The sequence below is a fragment of the Chanos chanos genome, chromosome 6, assembly GCF_902362185.1.
Source record: "Chanos chanos chromosome 6, fChaCha1.1, whole genome shotgun sequence".
In the NCBI taxonomy this organism is placed as follows: Eukaryota; Metazoa; Chordata; class Actinopteri; order Gonorynchiformes; family Chanidae; genus Chanos; species Chanos chanos.
The window spans coordinates 10360619-10369724 of NC_044500.1; the positions used below are offsets into that span (position 1 = coordinate 10360619).

The window sequence follows — 9106 nt, forward strand, 5'->3', positions numbered from 1 at the left end:
AAACACACACACATATAAAATAATATCTGTAAGCATTTACGCTAAGAAAAATAAACTCAACTGTAGGTCTAAATGCAATTGAGGTACATTTAATGCAAAATCATACCATGACACAGCAAACAAATCACATCTACTCTGAGCTGCATGGTTAACCATGATATCAGGGGTTGATAAAGTAAAAGTAGAAGTACTCTTGCTAAAAACAAAAAAGTATTCTAAGTAGAGCTAAACTAACAACCATTTTTGTTGTGAATGACTATTGCACTCTTATTTAAGTAGTCTTCAAGAGGGATATTTTAACTCTGCTTAGAGTATTTTTTTATTTTAGCAAAAGTACTTTTACTTTTGTCATCTCTGCTTCAGAGGATGTCAGGAAACTAAAGGACAAAAGTTTCAGATACACTGGTTGTCTATGAAACAAAATGTTAAATGCCATTGAGTGTTCCAGTCTGATGGCCAGATTCAGATACCCATGGTCATCTACAGTGGATGGATGTTGGATCAGGATCTTGTACTATACTTGGAAATATTGTTTTATTTTTCTAAGTAAAGGATGTACATTGAGTGCAGGAGAAAAAAAGAAAGCTTGCAACTAAAGCTGTTCACAGAATTGGAAATTAAATCCATGTCATGTCTCAAGTTTACCACAACAGGGGAGCAGAGAACATCCGACCATCACGCTCAGTTCACCTGCTCGTTATCTACTCATCAGGTCATTACTTGCACCTGTTTGTTGTTGCTGTCCTTGTTTAAGTTCTTTCTAAATCACTGTTCGCTGCTCAGTAGTGGAGTAACTTTCCATCATGAATGTGACATTCTTGTTCTTCACTAAAGGATTTTTTAAGTCTCTTTGCAAAGTGATCTCTGCTTCTGTAACTTGGTTCAGCAATAAGTAATAACTTACCTGAGTCTTTTGACAAACTAATCCAAAACAGGCACTGTAGTAGAGGTGAATGAAAGAGTAGGAGATCATGGATGTATTATAAATTAATTTTCATAACATTAAAGATGGCATGACCAAGAAAAGTCCTGATGACCTGCACTGACACAATCAATCTGTAACTCAGTCTTTAAACTCAAAGGGGCACTGAATGTACAAACACCATTTCAACAGACACTGGACAGTACAGTGTAACAGTAGTAGTGATCATTAGAACTCTTACTGATTAAGATGGGGGGAGACATAGGACCAAGTAGAATATTTTCTGTAGAGTTAGAGTTAGAGAGAGACACACACACACATACACGTAGATCCACAGGATCCACATGTCCTCACACACACATGTTCACATGCACATCCTTGTATCTTCATATCCATATAGCTTTGCACATGCACCACCCATTCACAGAACCAAATAGTAATTCACACATGACATGAACTGGAAGGGTTAACAGAGGACACTCACTCCACATTATGGAAGTCTCAGGTGTGAGTCTGAGGTGCTTGTGCTCCTTTCCTCTCCTTCTCCTTCTTTGTCTGTAACCATCATTGAGCCTCAATAAAAGACTTCAACCAAAATCCTTCAGTCCATCTCTGCGTCTTATTATTGTTTTTACAAAATCAAATGCCTGACAGCAGTTTAAAGATACAGAGTGGAGGAAAATGGACAGTTAATGAAGAGAAAACATTCAATAGTTGAATTTCTGCCATAGCTGTACAATAAGCTGTGATTACCCAGGATTTAAAATGTATAGAATGAGAGTATGGTATGGAACACTTGGCCCTGGAGAAAAGGAGAAAATAGCTGGATTGTCTTATTCTAGTAAATGGTTACTAAAGAAACTACACAAAACCTCAATGCGTATAAGTTTTATTGGTATGTATAGGCATATAAAACTGTTATATGCTGACATATGTTTACAGTCTTATTGTGCCTGTAACAACATTAGTAGTTTTATCTCAGAAGAATCCACAATCCTCCTGTACTGCTAAAGTTTGCCGTGGAGCTCTGGACACTACACATCCTGTGGCATCATCACAGACTGTCAGCTGAGTTGGAGGTCAGTGTGATGACTGAGAGACTGTAGTTTTGCACCTGTAAGAACAGACAGGGCAAAGTCAGGGGTCAGGACAAAACAATTAAAACAGAGATTTCAAATCACAACACCTGTTTACCTGAATGACCCTCTTTAAGTACACAAGATTGTCTCTCCTCAGGATCTGCCAGGCTCTGGAAATTATATCGTAACTGAAGGCTTTGCCATCTCCTCATCCTTGGTCTGAAATTGTTGCCCTTCATCATGAACTGGTGAAAATGGGATATGTGCACAGTCAGACTGAAGTGAACTAACAAACTTGAACCGTAAAGTCATGTTCCTTAAGGAAACCAGACAAGGCTGCTTTGACTAGTGACACTTCATAATCTCCCAGTGTGTGACCCTACTTGTATTTTACTGACTACTTTAAGGATCATTAGACACCACCAGCTTGCACATATGCAGGGTATATTAAAGCTTTTGGTAGCAGCCTATTGCCCAGCTCACTCCGGGTTTTGCACTGAACAGTGTAGCTCATAGATCATGAATCCTTTCTTTTATTTTTTATTGAAACAGTGTCTCAGCTGCAAAAGAAATGTTCCACATCTGTAAGTCTGTTGTTGCATTTTTCGGCCTAGGCAACAAGAAACAGCTTAATACTTTGGACAATACATTAATTACAAGTTGAAGGCCAAGTATTGATGGAGAGACCAAAGTTTTATACTTAAATTACAAAGTGTGATCTGTGCTGTAAGTAACACTGCTCTGTATTGTCAAGGAGCCAGTACATGAAGATTACAAAAGAAATCACTTGCTCTGATTGTGATACATACTTAATGACAACTTAAATTTCCTGAAATCAAAGTAATTCAGTATTTTATTTTATCTGTTTGTTTGTTTGTTTGTTTTTAAATCTCTTTAGGAGATTTTAACACTTCTTCCAAAAATTGATAAAAACTAAGTCAGTATACGAAGCGAACTAATAACTAAACGAAAACGTGGTTTGCAGAGCACACGTGGTTTGGCTTCTTTAAAGTCAATTAACATACAGCCTTTCAGACCGCTAGGTAATCTAACTCGTCAAGAGAAATCAGAAATCGACAAATTACTGAAATTGACATAAATGTGAATTTCAGGAGAAAGATAATTAATGTTTTACGCTACCTTTGTTGGAGAGAGGCTGACAGCTGCCGTTAATGAAAAGTGACTCTGACTTAAGAGCGGAGTGTTGCATAATGACTTGGCGAAACTATAATTTGTGTACTGAAAGATGTGTCTCTCATTGTGATTTGATAATTCTATGTCTGTGAAAGGGGGGGGGGCGGTTGTAGTAAATTGGTGTGCCGTTAGATTTGATTGTGTAACTGAAACAGTAGTGTCGTAAGGGCGTAACACAGCCGCACCTGTACTGGAGTGAGCAATGAATGCCCTTTTAAGGCTTAGGTAATTTGCATATTACTCGGTAGAAGTTAAGGTGCAAATTCTACGTGCTGTAGTTATCCCTACAGTTCAGTTCTAATCTGCCTCTGGACTGGAAATTGCGTGAAGAATTTGTTAAAACAAACAAAATGATAGACTGTATACTGCGCGTTTAGGAATGATCCATCTTCTACCTATGTACGATAGAAGTGAGGGCAGTTTGCACGGCTGCGATATTCATTGTTTGTTTTCTCTGTTTCCAAACTTCATGAATATCCATGCTACGGATTCTCTAGCGGACTTACATAGTTGGAACCTAACTGTTTGTAGTTTACTCAATTTAGGTTCTATCTTGTCACCGCAGCAATTAAAGCTCTCAAGCAGTAACATTTAGTCTCTTGGAGCTGGCCAAACTGCGTTATGTACTGTAAACTTTCTCACACTGTTTTGGTTTGAAGTGGTGTGACTGGGGTGGATCCCTTATCGGGAACATGAACACAGACAATGAATGACCAGATGACATGGAAAAGGGACGGAGCAAAGCGGAGACACATTCTTTGGGAACAAAAGGACAAAGCTAAAGATACACTGGTTGTCTATGAAACCAAAGGGTAAATGCTACTGAGTGTTCCAGGCTGATGGCCAAATTCAGATTAAGAACTATTGATGTAACTTGAATATTCTCATCTGTCAAGATTACCCATGGACATCTACAATGGATGGACGCTGGATCAGGATCTTGTATTATACTTGGAGATATTGTTTTATTTTTCTAAGTCAAGGATGTACACTGAGTGCAGGAGAAAAAATAAAGCTTGCCACCAAAGCTGTTCACAGACTTGGAAATGAAATCCATGTCATGTCTCAAGTTTACCACAGAGAACGTCAGACCATCACACTCAGATTCTTGTACTTCAATAAAAGTGATGAAATTTCTGTTTTACCTCTTTTTCTTTTTTTAAGTCTCTTTGCAAAAGATCTCTGCTTCTGTGCATTCATTGTGTTTATTTTTCTTCATTAACCAAGTCAATTGTGAAAACTTTTATCTCAGCCATCTTGTCTCATCTGAATAAGCTTTCTGCCCTGCAACTTGGTTCAGCAATAAGTGATAACTTACCAATAACTTTCCCGAGTCTTTTGACAAACTAATCCAAAACAGGCACTGTAGTAAAGGTGAATGAAAGAGCAGGAGATTGTGGATTGTAAAAAAATTCAAAATACTTAAATGGTGACGATGGCACAATACAATCTGGTTGTACTAAATTTGGTTGTATTATGAATTAATTTTCATAACATTAATGATGGGATGACCAAGAATAGTCCTGATGACCTGCACTGACACAATTAATCTGTAAATCAGTCTTTAACTTCAAGGGGGCACTGAATGTACAAACACCAGTTAAACAGACATTGGACAGCACAGTGTAACAGTAGTAGTGATCATTAGAACTCTTACTGATTAAGATGGGGGGAGACATAGGACCAAGCAGAATATTTTCTGTTGAGTTAGAGAGACACACACACACACACACATAGATCCACAGGATCCACATATCCTCACACACACATGTTCACACACACATCCTTGTATCTTCATATCCATATATCTACACATCCATCCATTCACAGAACCAAACAGTAATTCATACATGACACGAACTGGAAGGGTCAGCAGAGGACACTCATTCCTTCCATTATGGAAGTCTCAGGTGTGAGTCTGAGGTGTGATCTTTGCCATTTTCTCAAGATGAGTTTTTTCTCATACTCTGAGCCAGAAATCTCCACTTCAGTAGAACTCACATACACCAAACTTTCCAGTTTTATTCCTATCTATATTTTGAAGGTTTTTACAGAGGGGGTCGTTCGTTTATCATTCATAGCCTGATTTATGTAACATTTTTTTCCTGTCCACAAAATGAAACAAGAATTTTGAGCCTGGCTTTATCCAATGTTCAGATTTCTGTCCTGGAAATGTATGTAAATTAGCACATATTTAATTTGATAATGCCTAAATTTAATAAACATAAAATTTCAGAAAACCTACAAAAATGATCACAACACAATATATATATATATATGTAGGCTTATTAGCGTTGTTTATTTATTGCTGTCATCGGTCGATTTCGCACCTTCACATTTAAAATATCTCATAAGGTTAACTTATAGCCTTATAGCCGACTGGTGGTCAGTCATCACAAAGATACCGCTCGACCTGTTTGTTTGCTTTGTGGCCCCTTTAAAAAATATTTGCATAACCAAGCTTTCCGAAGGAACTTGTACCCGCCTATTTCATCATCGTCAGAGCGTCCACAGTGTTCAACAGCGTTGTTGGCAGGGAGGTTTGAGCGACTTTTGACTCTCCCGCCGCTCTCAGTGTGAACGTACAGTTATAGTAAAATAGTCACGGTTGTGAGTTTAACTCTATTTAGAGCATTTTTAGTAGCAGTACTTCTACTTGTACTTTGTACACCCCTGATTGTTAATGCGACTATGTGAATCATTTGAAACCTACCGACCAGTAAGTAACTTGAAAGACATTCTGAACTTAAATATGAACAGAAGACGGACCCACTGCGTTTAACTTGCTTACGCTTACATTTAATATCTATGTACTTTGAGACATTTTAAGATTTTTCCCAAAGAGCTATCATAATAATACATTTTTACGAAGTCAGTACATGCAGACATCGACAGTCTCCCTTTACATTCGATTTACATAAAGCTCCGTAGACTCTTGGGTAATCGACAAAATTACAAATCGACAAATCCGCGAAATCGGTGTCACTGTGAACTTAAGTAGAAATAAAAGACGTTTTTGTGTTACCTTTTCCTGAGAAGTGAATCTTGGCAGAAGAGCAAAATATTAGGCACGTATTGCCCTCAAGCTCCACGCTGTCTTAATTTACCATTATGTTTGCTCGACAGAAAATGAGACATACACATTAAATTCATGTGGGCAGCAGAGGAGGCATCAAGGGCGATTTAATTTGCTTATTGCAAAATGGTAGTTTCATAGTCTCGTCTAGGCGGACGAGTAATAGCAGAAATATGAGGGCGGGGGAAATTCAACAGTCTTCCGCGGTAGAGATAAAAAGTCATATCAAATATGTCATGGGACAATTTTGAGTCACTGACTGAACTGTCATAATGGAAGTACGTTTTTTTTTTAACCCGGTTTTAACCCGATCACTCTTGAGGCTATGAATCTTACATGAATGAAATCCATTTATACACTATATTTTTCATTGTTTTCCTTGACATATGTGTATTTCTTCACGTAAGAATGTTCCCTGTCACTTCCGCTATTTATATCGGTTTAATATGCAAATTAGCGCCATAAAATACGTGTGAATTGTCGAATGTTTATCTAGCCATTTAGTCGGTGCTAACTGGGTCATTACATTGTCGTCGGGACGCCAGCATTCTTTTCCCCTACCCGCGTGTGTGATTGCCCTGTCATTCATGTGTTTCAGGTATGGTTACCTGAGTGTGTTTAAACACTTATAAGATCTGTCAAGTACTTTATTCATCACTCTATGCTTTTATTTTCATTCGTTTCATTTATTGTCCTTTGTAAACGACACTATACGAACTAAGGTGCGTTGCTACTGTGGGTGAAAATCTCAGCCTGGGCCAAATGAGACTGAGTCCCAACGCCACACGATACCTGTTCTGTGACAAAAACAACAGAACTCTAACAATGAGTCAGATGCAGTGTAAGTTTATTGTATAGTTCAAAAGGCATACAACAAACTGAGTCAGGTCCCGGGGAGTGACTGACATATTCTCACAAAGCACCGATTCTTATACCTGTTCATATCAATTCCCCAAAAAAGGTACACATTACCTCATCTCTTTGTAGGGGGGCGCCTCTGCCGGCCCAGCCTCACAGATTCCCTCTCAACTCTGTATGACATCACATCATTATTTCTTGTTTTCCTTTTGCTCCTAAAACAAGTGGTCACCAATAGTTGCTGCCCTGATCATTAGTGGCATATGACGTACCATGAGACCTTGAACGTTTAGCCATCTGCCTGCGTTGCTAGTGACAACACCACTCTGGCAGAGGCTCCTTCCTTATCTCACAGGCAGTCCTTAAGGGCCTCACTGACCTCTTCTTTTTGAACACAGAGAACTTGATATTTCTTGTAATACCAAAGATTGTATAGTTATAACTTTTAATATAAATGATTACATTGATTCACCCCTATAATAATGAATACATTGTGGTTACATTGTTTATCATGGTTACTACGGTTAGCTTAAAGGAGAGTAATAATTTTCCAACACTACCATTATTATAGCCTGTTTATACCACACAGTAAACTGCAATAGACTATACTGACCAGTGTGTAGCCTAGTATGTACAATTTTATTTATTATTTTTCTCACGCTTTGGAAGTCTGGAAAGGGGGATGCCAGCATTGTTTCCCCCTGCCCGCCTGACATTCATGTGTTTCAGTCTGGAAAAGATCTGCTGACAGATTAATTCCACGCCTCCTCTGCGTCATCATTTTCTAGCCATATAAAGACTTATTAGTTAATATCATTGTAACTGGCTGGTTAGAGTCCGCCACGTCACCTTTTCCTGAGAAGTGACTTTTAACAGAAAAGCAAAATATTAGGCACGTATTGCCCTCAAGCTCAACGTTACCATCTCAAACTCAACCCAGAGAAAACGGAGCTCCTGTTCTTTCCTGCTAAGAACTTCCCAGCGATCGACACTGCAATCACCATCGAGGGATCTGTGGTGTTCCCCACCACAGCAGCCAAAAACCTCGGCGTAACCCTGGACAACCAGCTGACCTACTCCGATCACATCGCGGCAGTCACTCGATCCTGCAGATTCTCCCTATACAACATCAGGAGAATCCGCCCATTCCTAACACAACATGCGACCCAGCTCCTGGTCCAAGCGCTTGTCATCTCCCGCCTGGACTACTGCAACGTGCTACTGGCTGGCTTGCCGGCCTGCGCCATCAGGCCGCTCCAGCTCGTGCAGAACGCCGCTGCACGCCTGGTATTCAACCTCCCTAAACACTCTCATGTCACTCCACTGCTTACTGCACTCCACTGGCTTCCGGTAGCAGCCCGCATCCAGTTCAAGACACTGGTGCTGGCCTACCAGGCCACTAGAGGCTCTGCCCCATCATACCTTCAGGCTCTTATAACTCCATACACCCCAACTAGGACCCTCCGCTCCATGACGTCTGGACAACTGACGGTCCCCTCACTTCGGGAACCCGGCAACCGCTCCTCCTGACCACGCCTCTTCTCCGCCATTACCCCGAGGTGGTGGAATGACCTCCCCCATGCAGTCAAGACTGCGGAATCTCTTACCGTCTTCCGCAGGAAACTGAAAACCCACCTCTTTAGAACCCACCTGTCCCCCAATGCCTAACCTCCCTTTCCCAAAAAAAAAAAAAAAAACCTTTGTCTTGTATCTGCGTTTGTCAAAGTATGTCAAAGTATTCCAGGGGCGCATTACGAAGGGGCAATTTTACGCTCGGTCTTATAATGATCTCTGCTCACAAGGTATTAGAAATCTGACTCTGAGTGATGCACTAATTGTAAGTCGCTTTGGTAAAAAGCGTCTGCCAAATAACTAAATTGTAAATTGTAACGTTGTCGCGACATAACATTAAGTTTGCTTGACAGTAAATAAAAGACGAGTTACGCAGCAGAGCGAATGAATGATGGGACGGAGAGA

General features: G+C 39.9%; 1 long non-coding RNA gene across 1 annotated transcript; it reads right to left on the minus strand.

Moving 5' to 3' along the window:
- Window positions 1-1824: 1824 nt before the first annotated feature.
- On the minus strand, window positions 1825-6336 carry LOC115814546 (uncharacterized). Its single transcript, XR_004025390.1, has 3 exons — window positions 6221-6336; window positions 2117-2246; window positions 1825-2036 (listed from the first exon to the last, which is right to left on the minus strand). It is a non-coding gene; the product is annotated as an uncharacterized LOC115814546 (long non-coding RNA).
- Between the last annotated feature and the right edge of the window lie 2770 nt (window positions 6337-9106).